Here is a 25,579-nt window from a genome sequence, read left to right on the forward strand (position 1 = left end):
ACTTATTCTTCGAGCAGGAATTCCTTCAAACAACTCTATAAGGTGGTGGTGTCTTCGATGAACCTCCTTCTCCTCGAGCATCATACTTGATAGGGTATCATTCTCTTAAAAGGTGAAGTAATGCCTTCATGCTGATAAAGCTTACTCGAGCAGCAAACTTATCTCGACCAACTCTCGGGAGTTTTAATATCGTTTACTTCCACATGTCCTCTTTAAACGCCATATCATCATGTCCAATTTTTGGTTAAACAATAATGAATAAAATAGCCAACAACATATTAAAGTAAGGATTCTTTAATCAATGGTTGCTAGTACAGTTCGCTAAGTATTTTTTAAATACATGTAATCTAGATTAGGGATGCTAATGTGGATAGACATCTTAGTGAATGTACTTTATGTAATTAGATTATATATGACAAAAATGATGTGAATTAATTTCTTTATAAACATGTCGTTTGCCATAGAGATTTAATTCATATTAATACGATGATCACATGTAGTTTAGTCTAAATCCTGAGTAGTCACGAACTCTTGTTCATATCATTTGGGTCTTTTAATTCACTCGTTAAGGTCTCTTAATATAATGAGGCTAGTGACTTTTGTTTTGGAGATTCAATAGCATGAATGGTTGGGAACATGATCTTACAAGATTTGGAATCCATGCTTTCTAAATGGATCAAGTATTGGTTCCCTTAAGAGTTAATTTTGGAATTGAATAGTTATTGAGCTCAAATTTATAATATGATTAAAAATTAACTATTCACTAGTGAATTAATGGTACTTAAGGTACAAGAGGTAAGTAGAAGAGTAAAACGGTAATTTTGACCAGCTCTAATTTATGAACCAATAATTGAATGACATACCTACATGAAGTGATTATATCAATGGATTGCACTAGATAATTTTGTGAATATTATTCTACAATTACTAAATGCAATTCCATATTTATAGTGGAGTAATAATGAAATTAATATATACGATTATTTAATTAAAGAGTTAAATTAATAATTTATTTTATTGGAGCGTAGTATTATAGGTTCATAGTCCCCAAGTTATTTCTATACAACTTGGACTAGGATGCGAATGTTTTTGAGAAAATAAAGTGAAAATGACTAAATTGTAAAGGAATTAATTTTCCAGGGAAAATATAAAATTATATGTAATTAGTTAATTAGTTATTTTGACTAACGTGTTTTATTTGAAAAATATATATTACTTAAAGAAAATATTAATTAGTTTTGAATTAAGTAATATTGAGAGAAAAATATTGTCTTATTAGAGGATAAAATTAATTTTGAATAAACTGATATTTATGAACATTTGAAATAATATATTATATTTTATTTTAAATACATAAAATTTTGTCTTAATTAATTAAATAAATAAATAAGAAAAATTGGGGAGCACCATGTGGTGCTACACGCCAATCACTATTCACAGTGACTGGCGCAAGCCTAGGTATTGATCCAATTGTAAATCGTTTAATTGTATCACTTACAATTTGAATATTTTATTCATTAATTATTTAATTAGTATTTTAATTTGATTAAAATATGAATTAAATAAATAAAACCTAACACTATATCAGATTAGACCTAGACTACATATAAATATTTTTCTACGTAATCTGCGACACAAGTTTTCATAAGCCTGAAAATTATTGATACATTTTTTCTCAACTAAAAGAAAGCCTTCTCTTCTCCAAAACTCTAGATCTCATGTATTTAGAATATAGAGACATAAAATTTTCCTATACATTCTATATGCCCACACATGTCATAGTGAGTTGAGAATTGGCTTGGAAGCTTGTGGTGTGGATTTCATTGCCTGCCTGCGTGGATTGGATGTTAGTTATTATATACTAAAAGATAGCGAAAACACTTCATAGGCTACAAGAGGTATTAGATCTAAATTTATCTTTTGTGTTCATGCTTTAATGCATAGATATATAAATATATTGATCTCGGCTTGGTATTAAAAAGAAACTTTTACAATATAACTTCCATTGCACACTCTGATGTACACATTTAATACCAATATATGATGACTCTCACATGTTATTATTTGTTAAAATACAAAGCCTAAAGTAGTATTACATATGTTGGTGTAATAGTCTTAACTATTTTACATAACGGTGATGTAAAATTTGACTTTTTGTTGTAGGCATTTAAAAATTGTAACTTTGAGTCTAAATTTATACAACAAGGTATCTAAGAGTGCCCAAAATGTATGGGATCATTTCTAGGTGTCTAAGACACATTTTTGGAGACTTTGTGTAGTCATCTAGGCGATGCAGTGCTTGTTGGGAGGCGACACATTGCTTGAATGTGAAAACCTCCAAAGCCTGAAACAGGCGACGCATTGCCTTCTAGGTTGAGACGCGTCTCCTGGGACATCTGTACAAATGCATTTTTTTGCTCCAAAACATAATGTTAAATGCTCTAATTGTATCGATTAAAACTAATGGCGGTTACTAACCTATTTAATGGGTCATTTAGAATTGTTAAGGATTGATCACACTTTTCAGTTCTCTCTCTCTAACTCTCAAAGTTCAGAAGTTTTGTCCAAGAAATTTATAAAGAAAATGCTTGTTTTTTGAATTTCAAACAATCCCAATTCCCTTTACTACAAGAGAAAGTCTCAAGTAACCATAAAGGGCTAGGAAATAGAGAATTTAGACAATGATAAATCTCATATATAAGCCTTGGTTTTGATTCTCCATCTACCAAGAAGATTCAACTGGTGTTCTATATAGGATTTGAAGATTTCAAGAAGATCAAGGGTTTGTTCTACTACTAGGGTATGCACTTTCTCTTATCTTATATTTTATTAGACTCTGTTAAGATAATTTTGTGTAGATTCTTATTATATTGGTGGTGTAATCTCACTCTCCCCTAACAATCAAATTCTTTAATATTTGGTTTGTGATATTCTACATCATTATGGAAGAATCTTCTTCAATTTCGACATTGAAATTTATGACTCAAGATTTCGTTAGGCTTGAATGGTTTAATGGAAATAATTTTGTGCATTGGCAAGATAAGATTAGGTTCCTACTCACAACCCTAAAGGTCTACTATGTTATAGAAAAAAAATCTAAAGGCACCAGATCCCTCTAAAAAGGATGACACTTAAGAAGTCATAAAGGAAAGAAAGAAGCGTGAAGATGATGAGCTAATTTATCGGGGTCACATCACCAATGCCCTTCCGGACTGATTGCACCATCTCTATACCAATACTAAGTCCACCAAAGAGATATAGAAGGCATTGGAAAATAAATACAAAGCAGAGGAGGAAGGTACAAAGAAATTCCTTATCACTCAATACATGGAATTTAAGTTTTTTGATGATAAACTCCTTCTCCCTCAAATTCACGGGTTACATATTATTGTGAACAAAATTTCTACCTTAAAGATTGTATTTCCAGAGAAATTCCTTGTTGGTGCTATAATAGCCAAGTTACCTCCATCTTGGAGGGGCTATAGGATGAAAATCCTCCATAAGAATGAAGAGATTTCTTTGGAGGAGATTCTCAAGTATTTGAGAATTGAGGAGGAGTCCCATTCTAGAGATAATAGTATTGAGGAGTCAAATGGAGAGGCTTCTAAAGCCAATGTCGTGGCTAAACCTCCTAACAACAACAAAGGAAAAAGGGTTAAGAAACCCAAAGACAAGGGTAACAAACCCTTGGAACCTAAGAAGAATGAGGGCCAATTTAAGAGTTCCAAAGGATGTTGCGTTGTGTGTGGCAAGAGTGGACATTTTGCAAGAGATTGTAGGTTCAAGAAGAACATTAGCAATAAAGCAAAGGAGAATTAAACCGAAGAAGACTTAGTGGCTACACTATGTGAGATTAATTCCATCCATGGAAAGGTGAAAGGATGGTGGTATGAAGTTTATGCCACTATCCATGTTACATTTGACAGGTCTCTCTTTAAGACCTTTGAAAGTTCGAAGGATGGGCGCGAAATCCAAATAGGCAATAAGAAGAGGTCTAAGATCGAAGGCAAGGGAACAATTGTAACGCCCTAATTTCTTATAGTGTTAAGTGCATGCATTTAATAAAATTTAAAAATAAAATGTGTCCTTAAAACTAAATAAAAGAAACTTTATTGAAAGCAAAGCTACTAACAACCTTAAAAACAAAAGAAACTCCGGAGTCTCATCGTTTTGAAAATAAAATAAGTATCTTGCCAAATCTTAAACTCAAATCACTGTTTTAAAACCCTACAAAAACTAAATATAACATATTTTATAATCTTAAAAAATTGAAATAATAAAGTAATCCAAATAGGTTTGGCCCCTAACGATCATTAAATCTTGAACATGTATGCCCTCCACCAAAGCTCTTAAACTTATTACTGTGAAGTTAACTATTTACATTTACATGCAATACATAGTACTCGCGAGCTAACGCCCAACAAGAAGAGTTGTGTAGGACAGAACCCCCTAATCGATACTAAAAGAACACAATAAACAATATAACATCATATTTATAACCACATTACTCATATTTATCACAACATGATCAAATGTAATATATCAGTATTACTCCAGGCATAAACCAATGCTTTTCTAGTCAGTTATGCAACCGAGCACAAATTAACGTAAGCATGCATGTAATCATAACGTAAGCATGCAAATCAAACATACGGCATATTCATATATATCACAATCACACATAACATTCATAACTTATACTTATAGTATACAAAATTCTACCAGTCTTAAGTATATCAAGCGTACACCCTGTTTGTAGGTGTCCACTCTTCTTATCTCAGGTCCAAGCAGCAGCAATAATTCTCGTTCTTTTCAAGTTTCCTTAACGAGCCCTAAGTTGCAACATACAATATCACAAATCTTAATTCCATGTCAACCTAATAACATGTTATGAATTCACCCATGCCCTTCCTAAGATTGATTCAAACTCAAAAGACTCATAAATGACCCCTAAAACTTCTATACACAAACCCCCTAACCTGAAATACCAAAACCACAACCGAAAAGACGAAACGAGACAAAATCCCAATTATGAGTGAATACCGCGGTCGTGTTAGGTCTTGGGCATAGTCGTGCCCATCGAGAATCCCAGAAATCGTAGGTTGCGATCTCACCTAGAGTTTTCCCCATGAACACGAACCCAAGCAACCTTAAACCAGATTTCAACATATAATTAATCCCAGATTCAATACATAGCCCCCATAAACACAACTAATCATCAATACATCATTAAATTTAGGGGTGTTCACAAAATACCCAATCCAAATCAATCCGCATGATCCAATCCAATCTAGAAAGTGTAGATATCTGCACTTGTGCGAATTTGATTGGATTGAAAAATCTAAAATCTGCACTTGGGCGAATTGGATGCACTTTCAATTGTAAAAGTAACCGATCCAATCTGATCTCCATCTACTTATATATATTTAAAAAATAAATGAATATATTAATATTTAATATTTAAAATATTCAAAATTAAAAATATTAATATTTTAAATAATTAATATATGATATTTTAAATAATTGCATTGTTGAAAAGTTATGTGATTGCATATATATATATTTATTTTCTTGTTGGAGATCTAAGTCTTAATGAGCTTGATGTTATGTTCAATTTGAGCTTGTTTATTTGTTATTGGATATTTAAATTTAAAAAGAATATTTTATTTTAATATTTACGTGATTTATACGTTATGAGAAAAAAATGTATTTTAGCGAAAATTATTAAATAATTTAATATTAAAAAAATCCACAGTAAAATAACTGATCCAATCCGCACTATTGCAGATTGGATTGGATTGGATTTGAGTTGTTATGCATATTAGATTAGATTTAAAATATGAAATTTGCACTTAGTGTAAATCAGATAAATTATTAGCAAAATAGTGCGGATTGGATTGGATGAACACCCCTAATTAATTCATGCATTCATTCAAAATTACCATAAATGCATGGTTAGGTTTAAGAACCCTAACTTCATCTTCATCCTCTAGACAATACATTAAAATATAACCAAACCTCAATCAATTACCACAAATCATTCGTAAGAATGTTTATGTAGGAAATACATATTACATGCTCTTTGTTTATTTTCATGTAATTCACCTATTATTCCTAGAACATGCTCCTATGAAATTGACATAAACACAAAGTAAAGTTATTAGAAACTTACGTTGCATAACAGAACTGGAACAACTCCTTCCTTCTGGTTCTCTGACCCTTGAATCATGGTAGTAGTAGAATATATTTAAGAACCTGAACTTGATCAGCAACACAGTCTTCCTCACCAAGCCTTTGATCAACCTAGAACTAGTGTGGGCTTGTTCTCAACACATGTGATAGAGATCTAGAAGAAGAGAAGAGAGAGTGGCTAGAAGAGTGTAATTCTAGGGTTTTCTATGACTGAGCACTTATTAAAACTTGTCATCTTAAAAAAAACCTAGCTACAACATTCTATTTATAGACACATCCATGGGACTATTTTATTAATTAAATTAATTGAAAAATAAAAGTAAATAAAGCCCTATCATGGCTGGCCTAAACTATCTGGGTTGGGATCATGACGTGTGTCTTAAATTTAAGGCCCAACAGACTCATATTCAAGACCATTTTATTTATACATTTTACAATTAATTAATTAAATCCGTATTCAAATTAAATATCTATAATTTGAAACTTGATTTAATATTATTTATTAATATTAACACCAAATTTTCATCATTAATAAATATGCCCAATATTTTACAATAACTCTCTTATTTTCTCTACATAATTCATGTAAATATCACAAAATTGACCTAGTCAATTTGATATTCTAAATTGATAATTAAATAAATTAATTGAGACATTCTAGATAATTTATTAAAAAGTGACGCGAGACCACGTATCCATGAAATTAAGCTCCAATAAGTTACTGTAAATTTCTTTGGGAATAATTTCACTACCTTATTATTTCCTTATTACTTCACTATAGACTCGGAATTGCACTCTTGAATTCATAGAACGCTTTACACCAAATATAAATACGTTATCCATTGTTACATCAATTACCGTCATTCAACCCTCTATAGATGATCTACTAATAAGACAGGTGCTAATTACCATTTTACTCCTCATTTGTATTTTATCCTTAAATACCACTAAGTTCCTTGTAAATGATATTTCTGTAAACTTAATTACAAATATGAGATCTCTATCATTTAACGCTTGAACTAAGATATAAGGAAATTATCATTTTACTTCTTAGATAGAAACTATTGATTTCATATCTATGATAAATACTCCCACTCAATTATACTACCAAGTCTCCAATATGTAAGCTGGTAACGAACAAATGTAAGGACTTTAATAATATAATAAGTGGAATATTAATCACTCAGAATTGGGATTGAATTTCCCTATGGCCAACATTATGATATGACTAGATTAGATAATATTGATACTTTACTTATCTATCTATAATCAATATCAGTCCAGTCCGATGTAACGAAATACATCCGATCTTATCTACTAGGTCAATGTTCTGGATAGGACATCACACTAGATTGTGTAAGTAGATCATATCATAGATTAACAAGTCAGTGTAAATTATGTGCACTAACTTAATCTTAGGACTAATGCTTTGGAACATATAACCGTAATTATAATCCACAATGACCAAATCGCTATAAATGTGATTATCCATATGTTCAGGATTTAACAAATGTTTATATTAACTGAATAATCATGTAAATAAATAAGTGCGCAATGTGATTGAAAACTCAAAATTTCTTTATTGATAATGAAATGAGGTTACATAGAAAATTGGTTTTACACAGGGCATAAAACCCCAAAAAACTCCCACTTGCACTATTTAAAACAAATGCAACTTCTCTACTAAACCCATTTCTCTTATATGTTTATAAAAAATAGTCCATGACAACGTGTGCGTAGAAGGATCTGCAAGATTGTCTTCAGATGCTATCTTCATGACCTTCACATCTCCCTTGGCCACATATTCCTTGATAATGTCGTATTTCCTCTCTCTATATGCTTACTCATCTTGTGACTTCGAGGTTCCTTCGAGTTAGATATTACTCTTGTATTGTCCCAAAACAATGTGAGTAGTTTATCCATCTATGGAAAAATGCAAAGATCATGATAAAACTTTCTCAGCCAGACTATTTCCTTAGCGACCTCAGATGCAACTTTGTACTCATCCTCCTTGGTAGAATCTGAGATCGTGGATTGTTTAACGCTTCTCCATACCACAGTTCCACCCCCAAGAGTATACAACATTCCAAAAGTTGACTTCCTGTCATAGACATCAGTTTGAAAATCGATTCAGTGTAGCCTAATGGGTTCAGAAGTTCACTCGAGTAGATCAACATATAATCCCTGGTTTGTCAAAGATACTTTCAGGATGTGCTTGACTGCTACCAAATGTTCCCTTCCTAGGTTTGAGTGAAACTTAATCACAACTCCCACTACATGGCAGATGTTCGATCTAGTATAAAACATAGCTTACATCAGACTTCCAACTGTGGATGCACAAGGAATTCTTCTCATTTCATCTTCCTCTTGAAGAGTCCGGGGAGACTGCTTCTTCGAAAGAGAAACTCCATGTAAGGACGACAAACATCCTTTCTTGGAGTTTGTCATAGAAAAGTTCTCGAGCACCTTATCTATGTAAGCTGCTTGAGACAGAGCCAAAAGTCTATTCTTTCTATCCCTGATGATATACCAAGAACATAACTTGCTTCACCCAAGTCCTTCATTTGAAATTGAGTGGTCATCCATTCCTTTACGTGTGATAATTTCTTAACATTGTTACTAATTATCAAGATATCATCTACGTAAATGACTAAGAATACCACAATGTGATTAGAATTTAGTTGGTAAACACAAGGTTCATCCACATTCTGCTCAAAGCTATAGTTACTAATGATTTGATCAAACCTAAGATTCGAGGACCAAGAACCTTGCTTAAGTCCATAAATAAACCTATTCAACTTGCAAACATTCCTTTCTTGTCCAACTACTATAAATCCCTCTGGTTCATCCATATTGCTAATACAGTTTTTCGCCAATAATGGATTAAAGAATCCAAAAATAGAGAATTTAGGCTTTTGCTAAACTGTAAATTGACAAATAGAAGTATCAAGAGCACTCACACACTTTTACGTGGTTTAGTGGTTAAAATCTACCTAGTCCACAAGTCACTCTTATTGATTTGTTTTGTTCTCACCGTGAGATTGTTTGTCACAATTTCACCTGAGTTTCAATATGCAAGATGTTCATCCCCCTTTCTGTCCATTCTCCCCTGTATTTATAGGGAATTCTGCGGACAGTTTTAGGTAACCGTGCATAAATAAGGTAACACACATTTTTTGGTAACATCCCATTTACATAAAATACATTAATGCCTAGTGATTCTATGCCTCCAATATGAGGTAATAAATATATAATAACATCTGAACGCTAATGATTGTATAAGGAGTCTCTCAATCTTTTGGGATCCTTCATTGTGCATCATGATCAGGCTCCCACGAGCTGAACACTTCCTTCGAGCTGGGTATCGAAGAACTAATCTGAACTGATATGGGTCATGCTCAAAATTTCATGAAGGCGATTTGGTTCTCTCACATCTCAAACTAAGTTGTTAACACAAGAGGCGATCTGGAGACTATCTGGTTGCCGTAAGCTGTCAAGTTTGACTCGAGCTGCTCACTCCAGAGTTAGCTAAATGTTCTATCTACACACTTTCTTCATACACTTGTCTGTCAGCTATACCCTGTGCTAAGTAATTTAGCTCGTATTTTTGGGGTACAACACATATAAATGGTTTTGTAAAGATTCCCTTTAAGGAATGTACTCTTGACATCCATTTGCAAGATCTCATAATCGAGATCTGCTATTATGGATAAGAGTATTCTGATGGATTTTAACATGGCAACTGGACTAAAAGTATTGTCCTAGTCTACTCCTTCTCTCTGGGTATAACCCTTTGCCACGAGTTGAGCATTGTAAGTCTCAACCTTTCCATCAGCTCCTTGTTTCCTCTTGTATATCCACTTGCACCCAATGACCCTAAATTTACTAGGTGCTTCTACAAGATCCCATACGGAATTAGAGTACATGGAATCCATATTTTGTTTCATGGTTTCGAGCCATAGCTCCTTTTCAGGACTAGCCATTTCTTGTTTAAAAGACAAGGGACGCCATTACTTGTGTCTCCAATGACCATGTTGGTTTCAATTTTTAGACCATAGCGAAAAGTGTTCCGAGAAACCCTCCCAGTACAACAAGGCTTTGTGATTGTCTGAACTGGAAAACTTATGTTAGTTGAGGTGGAGGAGTCGTAATGTCAACATCAATCAGCGTTGATGATGATGCAACATTGGTATGAATCAAATATGAAAGCATTTCCTCTAATACTACTTCACTCCGAGGTTCGAAGTTTTGGACATAGTCATTTTCTAGAAAAGTATCATTTGTGGAAGTAAACACTTTCTTGTCTAGAGGAGTGTAGAAAATACCACCCCAAGTACCTTTAGGATAGCCAACAAACATGCAAACTTTAGTTTGCGATTCTAGCTTTCCATTCTTTTTCCTCAGGACACGGGCGGGACACCCCCACATTTTATAATGATGTAAACTAGAGGTATTTTGGGAACTGATTTGGATGACACAACATTTAGGATGTCGTTTGTAGTTTCTATCGCGTGTCCCTAGAAAGATGTGGGAAGAGTTGATTAACTTAGCATACACCTAACCATTTCCTACAACGTGCGATTTGATGTTGCATAACACCATTTTGTTGTGGGGTGCCTAGGACAGTAAGTTGAGATAGAATTCCAAGTTTAGTTAATATCTTAGAAATGCATATCCAAATATTCTCCACCCCTTATCAGATTGCAAGATCTTTAACTTTTTATCTAATTGGTTTTGAGCCATTGCAAGGAATTCCATAAACTTTGTAAAAGTTTCTGATTTCTTATGCATTAGGTAAAGAGATGAGAATCTAGAGTAATCGTCAATGAAAGTGATGAAGTACTCAAAACCACCCATCACTTGTACATTTAGAGTTCCACATACATCTGAATGCACTAGTCCGAGCAGTTCTTTGGCCCTGTATCCCTTTGCAGAGACTGGATGCTTGGTCATTTTACCCTCCAAATAAGACTCGCAGACAGATAATTCACCAATGGTGAGTTCCCTCAAAGGCATTTCCTTTGTAAGTCTTTGAGTCCTATCAAAGCTAATGTGTTCAAGATGTAAGTGCCATAGATACGCCATATTATAGTGATCGACCTTTTGTCGTTTATGAGTCCAAGGTTTTGCTACTTTGAATAATTCGTTATTTAGCACGTAGGGTTCGTTTGGTTGTAGAACATAAAGCTCGCTTTCCATACATGCAAGACACAATTCACATCCATTGAAAGAAATATATATATATTCAAAATTGTAAATGTTAAAACAAATAGTTGTTCATGTAATAAAGAAACTGAAATTAAATTACGACTAAAGTTTGAATAAAACAAAAATTTTCTATAAACAAAAATTTAGTTCCAAAGTTCAAACTAGCTTGTCCTCTGGCCTTGACTTCGACGAACACTCCACTCCCGACTCTTAGCTTTAGCTTGTCATCTTTCACTTCCTCCCATTGGCTAAGCAGTTGTAATGAAGTGCATACATGGTTAGTGGATCATATATCAACAATCCAAATAGATTTACCATCTTCCAAAACACATGCATCTAAGACAAATGGAAAACTATCATTACCTTGGTTTCTAGTTGCTTAGAGGTTTGGGCAGCCCTTCTTCCAATGCCATTTCTCCTTGCAGTAGAAACATGAAACTTTTTCTTTCTTACATTTCTTCTTAGCCTTTCCAGGCTTCTTAGCACTGTCTGGTTTTCTAGCCTTGGCATGTTTAGGGTTGTTGGTCTGTCCACCTTATCTCTTCTTGCCCTTTGGAGCGGAAGCTACGTTAGCTTTGGCTTGGACACCCTCAGTAACAGTTACAGTAGTAGGAGTCTTCTTCTCTCCTCCTTTTCTCGGTCCACCATTAATCACTTCGTACATCTGAAGTTCGTTCAACAATTGAGTCATCCCGTACTTCAAATTTATCAAGAAGTAATTTGTGGTGGATGTCAAAAATGTAGGAGCGAGGTTATTCAGGATGAGCCCAACTTGAGTCTCCTTGTCTATGCTGGATCCATGCAACCCAACCTCCTGAAAATAGTTCATCATCTTTATGAAATGACCACGAACATGCATCTTCGGTGCCATCGTAGCATTTGTATACTTCTTGGTGGCTTCAAAATGAGCTTACCCAGATTTGTGTGCAAACATCTCTTGAAGTTATTCCATGATGTCATATGCTGTTTTGACATCTTCTAACACCGTCCTCAGCATGTCCGGCATGCTAGCTAGCATGTACGCCTTAGCCTTGTTGTTTGACGTCTGCCAACGCTAATACTTGTCACAGACAGACTTGGGTGCATCTTCAGCTGAAACTTTAGGGAATTCCTCTGTCATCACGAACTTAGAGTTTTCCTAATTAACACGATGGGGTTGGATGCCATAGAGAACTACATTTTGATCAAAAAATAGAAATCAACACATTGCTCAATATACATCTAATCACTATGTTTTAAGAAATTGCTTAATAAATTGAATCTTACCACCTTTGCATTAAAAAATTTCCTCTCATTTCTTCTGTAAATACTTTCAAAGCTTTATGCCTTCCCTCATTTTTTAGAAACTCGGGTTATTACCTCCGCTGTTGGTATATTTTCCTCGACCGAAAAACCAATTTGTAAGTATCTTTTTATCCGGTTTAAATTTCATCTTCTTATTTTTAAATAAGTTTTATGAAATTTTCCAGTATATTTTCTTACTTTGGTTCTCTTTAAGTTTAGTATACGTTTTAGTTAAGCCAAAAATAATAACACTAGATTTGATTAGAAATGATGCACAAAAAAGGGTGATTTTCTGGGTTTTCTGGGTTTGAAAGAGGATCATATGAATATTTTAATGTGAAGATATGAGGGTTTTTAGGTTCAGTGATAGGTAACTTGGGTCACGATTTCTCGAGTGGTTTTGCATTAAACTGCTTTTCCAAATAGGTACTGGGTCTGACACGCGAATTGTGAAGTACTAGAGGTTTCCTGAGGTTATAGCGCGTGGTCACTCACTGCGCGTGAGCACACGTATTAGCGCTAGGGGAAATCTTAGCTCGTATATATCTTAGGTCGAAAAGATTGAATAAAATCCCTGGGTTACCTTAACTATATCATCGTAGTAAGGTTGTATCTTAGGTCGCCTCTAACAGGCCACTTTGTCGCGAGGTGAACTAAATTATGGCCAACCAGAAGAAGTCAGTGACGAGCTCTTCTTTCCAAAAAAAGAATAAGGGTAAGTAGATTGCATCCGAGACCCCTATTCCTCACATTGACCCAGTTGTGGATCAGGAGATCGTGGTTGAGCTCAACGCCTTCTTTTAGGCTGACCATATTGAATCTTGGATAAAGACTCAGGGCAAGGTGAATAAAATTTTATTGAGTCAAGAGATCAAGTTGAGATCCGAGGGTCTTGTTACCTGCCCTGCGATGGAGGAAGAGTGGAGCTACACTTTGCTCCAGGACCATTGTGTTGGTCTAAAACCAATATTAATAACCTTTCTATTTGATCAAAGTAAGAAAACCAATCATTTGTTACTTTATGAGCTTGATCCATGGTATCGATAATATAAATTTAGTCCTAGCAGTCACCGTAGGGATGATTCTAATATAATTTGATCTATTATTATCTATCTAATGAAATTTAACTATGTTAAATGCTTAATGAACACCATCCGTATGAGGACAAATCAAAGCGTCGCGAGGCCCCATTAAGGCACCGACCTTGTTAAATCCACAGTGGAGATCGAATAATATTCTTAAACTTAGCCCATTATTTTTAAATAAAATGTTTAGTATTTTTATTTTGAAAATTACTAACTTAGGTTTTCCAAATTACAAAATAATTATAAACCATAGTTTTTACTTTTCCCATTAATTCTAGAAAATACCCAGTGAAAACCTACTCAATAATTAAGAATTAATGAGTTGCTAATCAGATATTAGGTTAAACTAATATAATAAACTAAGACAATTAAGTCCAATTAGCAAATAGGCCTTAACAGTTGGACTCGCATGGCAAAGGGCAGAGTTCAGTATATCGTACACTCTACTAAGGCCCCCTAACTTCCATACAAAGCCTAAAAGATAGGAATTTAAACCTTCGTTTGATTAATTGTTATTAATTGATTATGCCCATTATAATTATGCAAAGAAAATGAGCTTTCTAAGTGGAATCATCCACAAGAGAGGAATTTAAACTTCACATTTTCTAATGGGCCCAAATAAAACCTATGAGATTTGGAATGTTTTATTTTGCAAAAATACCATACATTACCAATATATATGGGCCATCACTATATGTATCTAAGCCCAATTGGAAAAATGCCATTTATAATGATGCATGATATGTGTTGGCGACATTTTTCGTTAACCAAAAAATAAATAAGAGCAATTAGGAAGAATAGAATAGATCAAAGATTTTTTTTTATGTCGTTTAGTATATAAATCTACCTAGTCCACGAGTCACTATTATTAATGTAATCTGCGTTAAAACCTAAAGACAATTTCATAGAGTTTTAGTGCCAAATTTGTGCCTACTTTACAAATAATAAGATCCAATATTTATAGACCAGATTCTGATATTCCTTCCCACATTTTTAGGGAAGTTACAACAATATGCAATTTGAATTTGAAATACAAAAGATCTCGTGAGAATAGGGTTAATTAAACAAATACATAACTAAGCCCATGAATATAGACTTTTATTAATTAAATAAAACTGTTTATCATTCAATGAAATAAACGCTTTCGAGCCTGCACCACAGTTCGAGCTGACAATTGCAGCGCTATCCACGTCAACATCTTTCGAGCTAGACAGATGATGTGGCATCATTGTGGATGACACCTACACTATTCCTTTGACCTTTATCTCTGTGAGCCTACATTTCGAGACAAAATTATTCACCTCGAAATTTGGGGTATAACATTTTCCCCCTCAAAAATGTCTGCTCGAGCCTTGAGAGATAGAAACTTTTGAACTTCTATTTCGGGAAATGTGCCAACATACCGCACTCGAGTGGGTATATGTGTCATCATGTGAATGGGTAATCATAGTACTCAAGTACTGTCCTTTTTTCCCACGTCTTTTCATATGCCTCATTACCGCCATTTCTCAAGATTGAATGTGATCCATTGGATCAATGGTTAATACAATTTAAGGGCCTTGATTACTCAAATGTTTTAAACATTTGCCTATTTAAACCCTTTCACCATCATTTTTCTTCTTCACTCAGAAAGCCTTGCATGTTTTCTAAAAAGTAAAAACCAGTGCCCTAACCATTCTCCGATTTCCTCTCTTTTAACGACGAGCTTCCAATAATTTCTTTGTACAAGCTACTTCAATCTTCATTGCAATTCCATAATTAACTTCTTCATGTATGTCTCCTCATCTTTTTCTCTATTTTGATAAAAAAAAATATACCATCTGTATGCTTCGTGTCCTTTATGGCATTTCTTGACATGTTCTTGATAGTTTTGATGAAAAAGTGTGTTTTGATATGGTTTATACAAAAAATTTCCAATAAAAATGGTTTCTTTTTAGGTATTAGGCTATTGGCTTTAGGTTTCGTGTAGTCCAAGAAGTAGGGTTTTATAAGTAGGGTCCCTTTTTTGGGTAATTTCCTATTTTCTCTAGAAAATCGGGACAACCCAAAATGGAAATTAACCACCCACTTCAAGTGCTCGATGCTTCGAGACTATAATGGCCTGAAGTTTTAAGCCCATCTCGGCTTAAAATTTCGAGAAAACTTTGTCTAATTAATTTTCCCTTCCTCTTTTAAATAATGGGCCTATCATTTTCATTTATTGTTAGATGATGCAATCTTCTGAGAAGAATTGATAGGGGGTCTAACTACGCCATTCCTTATCGAACTCCCTCTCCTTGAGCTGAGTCTCCATTTTCACAAAACCAAAGACTCATTCGCGAGTATGAAGAGCGAGTAGAGCGAGTAGAACGTGAAGACATAAGTGCTCATTTTGGACGTCAGATTGTCGAGGTGCATGAGGGAAAAGGTGAAGACTCCAATTAGATGTCCATCCCGAGACTGACTCTTACATCCGTCCAATTCCTTTAGACCGTCCACCCAAACGAGGTCCCCTTCGAACTCATGGAGAGCTCTAGGAGCCATCACTATCAATCTTCTTTAACCACAACCCCTCCTTGAGTATCTTCTCTCCCTTCTTCCAATTGTGAGTTTTTCGAGGTTGAATTTTACAAAAGCTTGATCAAGTCCACTAGATAGGTTTCGAACATCCTGTCTTCTCATGGCTTAAAATTGTCAAAAAAACTAGTGTGCCGAGCTCCAACCCATGAAGATAGGAGCAGTTATGCCCTGGCCAAGGATAACCTCGACCGAGAGTACAAGCTCGTGGCTTGGAGTTGTGATTATATGAGGGTTGGGGCATTACTGCCCTTAAACGACTATTTCAAGAGGTTCACCGAATGGGTCGGCATCGCCCCATTCCAACAATAGTTAAACTCGTATAGAGTTATCGCGATATTGAAGATGCTATATCACGAGATGAAGTGGGAAGGGCCTTCGGCATATGATATTCTCGAGCTTGAGGCGGACATGGGTTCTACTATCTGTCAAGTTGGCCCAGAGAAAGGAGGCTCTTTGAGGACATACCTAACCATCCTCCCAATTTTAAGAAACAAATTTTCTAGACCAACGACCTCGATCCTTCAAAGTTCTACCCCTTCTGCCGAATCTGTAACTATTTGCCTTAGTACTCTAGGACTAGTTTTAATCTTGTAACACTCATCCATATGATTGTAAATAGAAATTTTCAACCATCCCAAGGCTTCAGAGGGATGGAAAACCATTGAGATGAAATATTAATGCTCCCTTACGATAGACGTGTTAGAGTTTTATGCCCTAATTAAAACCCAATTTATTTGTGGTCTCATTTTATTATAAATAAAAGAATAGAAATCATTTTTGACTTGGTCAATCACTTTGCTCACATGTTTTATTTTCATGATTATATGTTTAATATAAACTTCTATTAAATCCTGAGCATATAGATTTTCAAATTTGGAGTGACATATTCACCGTGGAATATAAATATGATTATATGTTAAAAAATAAGTTAGTCCTAAGATTAGTCAGTGCACTGGATTTACACTGACTTGCCAATCTACGATATGATCTACTTACACATTGTAGTGTTATGTTCTTTCCAGAACATTAGTAAAGTAGATAAGATCGAATGTATTTGTTACAATGGACTGGACTGATATTGATAGTAGATAAGATAAGTAAACATACTGTTATTATCTATTCTAGTCATATTATATAGTTGACCATAGGTCAATTCAATCTCAATTCTAAGTGGTTAGCATTCTAACTGATTGTATTATTTGAGTTCTTTAACTTGTTCGTTACCAGATTACCCTACGGACTAGCCCATACTTACATTTTGAGAACTCGATAGTATAATTGAGTGGGAGTGTTAATCATAGATATGAACATCTATAGCTTTTGATGAAGAAGTAAAACGATGGTTCCTTTTAGTTTGGTTTAAGGAGCTAAATGATAGATATCTCATTTCAGTAATTAATATTAGTTTACTGAAATATAATTTACAAGGAACTAAGTGTTTTAAGGAAAAAATACAATGAGGGGTAAAACGATATTTTAGTCCCATCTCATTGTAGACCGTCTATAGAGGATTGAGTGATAAATATGGGTGTAACAATTGATAGCTAATATCGTATCTATATTGCTCATAGAGCGTTATATGAATTCAAGAGTGAAATTCTGAGTCTTTAATGGAGTCACGAGGAATTAATAAGTTAGTAAATTTATTTGTTAAATTTATGATAACTTATTGGAGTTTGATTTCATAGGCCTATTGTAACGTCCTCCTAATCCAAGTCTGTTACATTGTGTACTTTAAATAGTGTCAGACTTGGTAATCAAGTCATTTGGTCATAAATGTGTAACTAAGGTTAATGTCAAGGGTTAGGGTTAAAATTTTTGGTCAAAGAAATTCTTGTCTTTTTGTTTAAAAGTTTAATACATACATGGGATCCCAAGATATTACAAACAGACGTTTAAAAGGGTATATACAAATCAAAACTTACAACCAGCCGTCCTAAGCGGCAAAATCAAGGTTACAACCCAAGTTCCTCTTAATCATCCCAACCATGGTGGACGAGCAGCCGCATATGTGCACGCCGCCACCGAAGTTGTCCAACTCATGGCTGGTCTAGCTTTCCTTTTCTCTTACCTGAACCACATAGCACCCGTGAGCCAAGGCTTAGCAAGAAAACTTAAGCATGTGCATGAACAATAAATATAGATTCCAAGTACATATCTAGCATGCCCAATAGTAATAACCTACTTATGCATGTATACAATTACAAATAAATGATCATGGGATCATACTGGGGCCCGTTCCCCTGAATTGTTGACCATAGAGTCAACCTGGGGGCCTATGTCCTAGCTTTGTGACCATAGAGACACTTGAGACCCTTGCCCTAAGGTCTGAGTAACTAGCCATAGAGCTAGCCAAGGGCTTTGTTTTTCCAACAACCATAGGGTCGGCCAACGTAATAGTACTTCCCTGATTGGGCCTAAGCCTCTTGACCAGTGCGTAGCGCGCTATTGCCGCTCTTGACTAATAAGTCAAGGCTTTAATCAAACATTCAGATAACCAGAAAATAAGATACAAATAAAGATAAGCATACTTCAAACAATACAAGTATGCATACATATAAATCATGGTATCTTAACCAATCAAACACAAAAATAGTAATAACTATGTTCCCAACGGGGCTGAGCCCTACCTATGCAAACAAGGCAAGCATTCATTAAAAAATTATCCAAACACAGAGCATTCAAGCATAATCTAAATGACATTCATTCCCAGGGGTCAAGCTCTATTCATAGTTATAATCAACAACCGCCCCAAGCCCTAGTCATATATATAACGTATTGGGTGTAGTTTTCTTACCTCAGGTATGAGTGCAAAGTATAATAAGAACGACCCTCGAGCACAATCCCTATTTCAAGCCCCTAGAGATAACCTAGTCACAACCATAATAAAGGATCCCATCAATAACAAGAAAATAAAGGCTTCCGGACCGAGTCCTAGCCTTCGGGACATCGAATTCTACTAAACCGAGTAGTAGAATCGATCCTGAGCCCTTAGGTTTGAGTTCCCGTTACTGAAGACCTAAGGTGGCCAAAGTTTCCGAGGCGGGCCGCAACTTGCCTCTAAGGGTCGCTGCACGCCTCCCAGAATAGAAGGCCCTCTACTTGGAAATCTAGACACGGTCTGCGACTTGTCCCTTAGAGTCGCAGCGCGCCTCCGAGACAGAAACCCCATCTAGCCCTGGGTTCACATGGGTCGTGGCACCCCAAGAACAAGGCCGCAACGCGACCCTATGAACCCATAATTCTCTTATTTTTCCTTAGCCAAAAACATTCAAAAATCCTCCCAAATAATTCATAGAATCATAATTCAATCCTCAGAACAACATCATCATAATACCAGCAACAAAACCCAACCTAAAACTTGACTAAAAGCTCACCAAAACTCACAATCAACCACTTGAGCCACAAACCTCAAGAACACCTTAAGAACTTTAGAAAATCATGACAGAATTCAACTTAACAGGGACTAAATCTTACCTCAGTTGTGTTTAAATGATCCTCTAGTTGAAATCGATCCAATCTTAGATTCAAGCCTTCAATTCCCCCAGAAATCCACACTGAAAGTTGAGAGAGAATGAGAGAGTCGGTTGGGAGAGAAAGAGAGAGCTGAGTGTTTGTATTTTTCTTTAGTGTGGTTTACTTAAGTTTCAAGTAACCTTAAGCAAATCCCGAGGCTCGGGGTACCCAAAAACGTCCCCAAGGGAAAAATGGTCAAAATCTTTGATATCCCCTCCTATTCTCACTAACTACAAATATATCCTCGAATATTTATTCCCGTTACTCGATAACCCGATAATGTACTCGATGCCCAAAATATCTCTTGACTCACCCCAAGTCGGGTATTAGGTCCCGTTGTGACTTTCCTGCTATCTTGCTCCCTAGGATTATCTCATGCTGAGTAACCCATATATCCACATAATAATGTGTTCTCACACGTATATCACATATATGCCAAATATACTCCAATGGGCCAAATTACGAAAATTGCCATTCTAAGAAGAAACAGGCCCACATGTATATCTAGTCATATATATCACATAAGCATATAATTTCCATAAATTTCCATCCTGGCCCCCTAATAAAGGCCCTAAGCCTTATTAGGTAATTTGGGACGTTAAAACTATCCCCTCCTTACAGAAATTTTGTTCGCAGAATTTGACCTGAACTGCTCGGGATATTGATTCTGCATAGTTGCCTCTAACTCCCAGGTCGCTTCCTCGACCTTGTTGTTCCTCCATAATACCTTAACTAAAGGTATAGTCTTGTTCCTCAGGACCATGCCCTTCATGTCTAAAATCTGAATTGGTTGCTCCTCCTAGGATAAATCCATCTCCAGTTCTAGATCCTCATAACTCAATACAAGAGTCCCATCTGATACATACTTCCTCAGCATGGAAATATGAAATACGTTATGCACACTAGACAGTGCAGGGGGTAAGGTGAACCTATAGGCCACTTGACCGATCCTCTCCAGGATCTCAAATGGTCCCACAAACCTAGGGCTCAACTTGCCCTTCTTCCCAAATCTTTCACCCCTCTCAGTGGTGAAACCCTAAGGAAGACATAGTCTCCCACTTGGAACTCCACGTTTGTAACGCCCTGAATAGCCAAGACCGCTACACTGTGTACTCATAAAGCTGCAAGACTTGCTAATCAAGTCATTAATTTATAAACGTGTCACTAAACAAGTATGAGCTAGGGTTAAAAAGGTTTTGGTCTCAAAAGTTTCATTTTATATAATTAAGCAGTATATACATGGGATCCCAAAAGAAACAGAGTTTAAAAGTTGGATTGCAGGCTTCCAAAATAATACAAACAACTGTTAGCCATACTAAGGCAAAATGGAAAAATTCTAGGTCTCGCGTCCCTGCCTAAACCTTAACCGTGGCGGCTGAGCAGCTGGCCATGTACATTCCACTCGTAGAGCTCTCCAAATCAAGGCTGATCAAGTTTGCCCTTGCCTTTACCTGCACCACGTAGCACCCGTGAGCCAAGGCCCAACAAGAAAACATGATGTGCAACATAAGCAGTAATAACAGATAATAAACTCACTAAGCATGAACTCTCATCACATAATCCACATTAATCATTCAGCATATATTTAGAATCATGGATGCAATCAAACACTTATAACATTCATATCACATAACAATCAGGGCTGACAACTTAGGCCGCACCCTCTGTTTACCCCACTGACTCCGGCCCGCTTAAACCGAGCTCAGTGCATATTAAGTTGTCCTCGGCTGCCAGTGGCCAAGCCGCGCCCTGTGCGCTAGTGTAACCCTTGGCACCCTTAGGCCGTTGGTTCACTAACTAGCTTGCATGGCATAATACCATATTTTCAAGCATACACAATAGGGAACCCTTAGTCCCATTACATATATATTCAACCAGGTGCAGTTTTCTTACCTTTAATCTTTGCGGTAACTGATTATGAGCAACACTCCTTAAGCACGATCCGTTCCCGAGCCTTAGCTTTTATCACCTAGCCAGAACCAAGGTGAAGGATATCATCAACAAACTTAAATTAGCTTCTAGAGAAAGTTCTAATCTCCGGAACATTGAACATCAACAAATGTAAAAGATTCAATCCCGAGCACCCTAGGTTAAATTCCCAAGCCTAGAATCTCAAAATTCCAAAATCCCTTCCAAAGCACAAAAACAGGTAAGGGCTGCGACCCTACTTAGACCATGCCGCGGCCCGCCCTCCTTCCTTAGCACCCATCAGCTTCGAAGGGTCGCGGCTCACCAAGAACTATGTCGCGGCCCGACCCCTTCGAATCCAGAAAAACCTCCATTTTTAACTCTCAAACCTCATGCAAACTCACTCAAAACCACCCCAAATACACAACTCAATTATCCAAAAACTTCCCACAAGATTCCAACAACACAACCCAACTGAAATCTAGGTTAGAAACCCATCAAAAACCCATTTCAATTACTGAAACTTTCTAACTTAAAAACACAAAACCCAGCCATGAAAACACTATTACTCAGCCATCAAGCCTTAGATTAGAGCTTACCTCAGCTGCAGAACCACTTCTCTAAGGAGAATCTAAGTCAATTCCCAAGCATTTCCATCTTGATTCTGCCCTTAACACCAAAATCACAATCACCTAATTACTCAGACAAAAGTTCAAAGTTTCTAACTTCAAAACACAGTTTAATTCTTACCTTAGCCTTGGTTAAATGTTCCCTGGATAATCCTTGAGCTAGCCTCTAATTTCCCCTATGAATTACTCTAAAATCCCAGCACAAATTCTAGCAATTTTCTCCAAAATACTCAGTGTTTTTCCTTGAGAGAGGAGAGAGAGAAAAGGGCTAAGAAAAGAGTCGGTCTAATTTTCTGTTCTATTGTTTCTATTTCTTTAGCCTAACCTTATCTCATAAAGTCAATCCCGAGGCTCGGGATGCCGGAAACGTCCCCGAGGGCAAAATGGTAAAATTCCCCAATATTCCCGCCTAGATTTCCTAACCTCAAATATATCTCCATATATTTAATTTCATAACCCAATAGTCTAAACACTACCTGATACCTAAAATATCCCTGACTTATCCAAAGTCAACTGTTAAGCCCTGTAGTGACTTTTCCCCGCTATCTAGCCCTAGGATCGCCTCGAGTCGTGCTCTGCAGATGTAACGCCTTCGTTACCCCAGAACAGTTACGGTGAACAGTGAACCGGAAATTTGACTCGCTACCCGAGTCCTTTGGTTAAAAACGTGATCTAAGTGCTATTATCAGGTTAAGGTGAAAACCAGCAAAAAGGAAAGGGTACATTTCATTAAGTAAATAAACTGCTCATGAGCCTTTTTAAAATGTTTACAAGTAGTTTGTAATACAAAAGAGTCGCTACATCTTCAAATTTACAATCCCCGCCGGCCTAAGCGGCAAAAATAGGGTAAACCCCTAGTCCCTCTGAGAACTCCTTGACCATGGCGGTCAAGCGGCCCTGTATGTACATCACATCGCCCAAGCTCTCCACTCAGGGTTGGTTAAGCTTTTCCTTCCCTTTACCTGCACCACAAAGCATCCATGAGCCAAGGCCCAGCAAGAAAACACAATATAGCATGATAGAATATCAACAACGATCATAATAACCATTCAGGACTATCAGTCCAACAAATAGGTGACAATAGCCAAAAGTCACAATAATGAGCATCGCTCCCTCTAGCCATGTGACGATAGGGTCACCAGGGCTTAACTGACAAGTGATTCTTTCATAAGCTTGGTCAAGACAGGTGTATGGTGATTAGTCGCCAACATAACCTTCCTCACGACTCTAGAGTCGAAACTATGGACAACGTCCCTTAGCCATGTGACAAACGGTCACCGGGGTCATATACCTTGGCTATAGACATCTGGTCGTAGACCAGGCAAGCGCTTATAAGTTCTTCGACCCTAGGGTCGGTCTAGCATTAATGCCATAGAACCATTCAATGCGTGATTCTCGACTTTAGAGTCGGTCCCTGACTAGTCAGTGTCTTAAACAGGTAATCAGCGTACATCAGCATTTAATACGCAATCCACGTCCACATGTATCAACCAACATGCCTCAATATCAAACCATGCATGTCATATACCTATACAGGGTGCAACTGTATTCATACACTGTTTTCTTACCTCTGGTTCGAGTGAGAATTAAAATATGAACGACCCCTGAGAACGATCAACCTTTAAATTCCTCTACGGTCACCTGGTCATAACCAAAATATAGGATTCATCAATAAAAATGATAACTGAGGGTTTCCAAACCAAGATCTAGCCTCCAGGACATCAAACATAACTCAACTAGGTACTAGGTTCAACCCCGAGGCCTAAGGTTTGAATCCCCAAGCTAAAAACACCTTTTTGGCTAAATCTGCCCTGATGGGCCGCGGCTCACCCTCCTGACAGGGCCATTTTCACCTTTTAAGCCAACTCAGGCCGTGACACACCATAGACAGGCCGCGGCTCATTACGCAAACCAGCCAAGAAACCCGCACGCACCAGCCAACTCTCCCCTGCGTTTTCCCTTGGAACTAACCTTTCGAACCAACTCCAAACCTTCTCCAAACACTCATTTAAACCCCCAAATAACACCCATAGCTCACCCTCATCAAACCCCAATCAAAACAACACAAAAACCCCCTTTGATTCTCACTTCCCACATCAAAAACCATGAATTGAAAACTAAAACAAAAACAGAGCAACACCTGAAACCAGTGACTAAAACTCACCTAAAATTCAGATTTGAACCTTCTTCTATGGTTGAACCAAGACCACCAAGCCAGCCCTTGAGTTTCCTAGCTTGAATCCCCACCTAGAACTCAAAAACCTCAAAGGAAGAATAAAGGAAATTGTGTACGGGAAAGGAAGATGAGAGTCTCTATTTTTGTCCTGTTTAGTCTACTACTTTCTACAGCCAACAGCCACCTAAAGTCACATATATCCTCCCTAAATTGACCAAAATACCCTTGTGTCATCTTAAGCCTCTAAAACCATCACAAGGGCAAAATTGGTACTTTCCGCTTATCCCGTTAATTATAATTAACGCTTCCCAATTCCCGCTAAACTCAAAATCCTCAAACACCAATAATTCATATCCCGTTACCCTAAAATCCCCAGTAACGCCATAACCATAAATATCACCCCGAGACTCACCCCGAGCCCCGAGCTCAAACCTGTTATGACCAAACCGATAAATCATGTTTAAAGATCGTCTCATGTCGAAATACTCGAACCAATCCACATTATAATGTGGTCTCACAATATATCATTAACATGCTAACAGATATTCAATTATACCCTCAACGGGCCAAATTACCAAAACACCCCTGTAAACAAATGTGGACTCACATGCATGCATTTAACATCATATCATAATATAATTCTCATAAACATGCATAAACACATTTAATGGCATAATTAAACAGTTATGGCCCTCCCGGCCTACTAATCCAGTCGTTAACCATAATAGGGAATCCGGGGTATTACAACTATCCCCTCCTTACAGAAATTTCGTCCTCGAAATTTACCTGAATAGCTCGGGATACTGACTCCGCATATCTGACTCCAGCTCCCAGGTCGCCTCCTCGACCTTGCTGTTCCTCCACAATACCTTAACCAAAGGTATTGTCTTGTTCCTGAGGACCTTATCTTTCTGATCAAGTATCTGAACAGGCTGCTCCTCAAAGGAGAGATCTGGCTCAAGCTCCAGATCTTCATAACTCAAAACATGACTCTCATCAGATACATACCTCCGAAGAGAGGA

The sequence above is a fragment of the Humulus lupulus genome, chromosome 3 (genome assembly GCF_963169125.1).
Source record: "Humulus lupulus chromosome 3, drHumLupu1.1, whole genome shotgun sequence".
NCBI classification, from domain to species: Eukaryota; Viridiplantae; Streptophyta; class Magnoliopsida; order Rosales; family Cannabaceae; genus Humulus; species Humulus lupulus.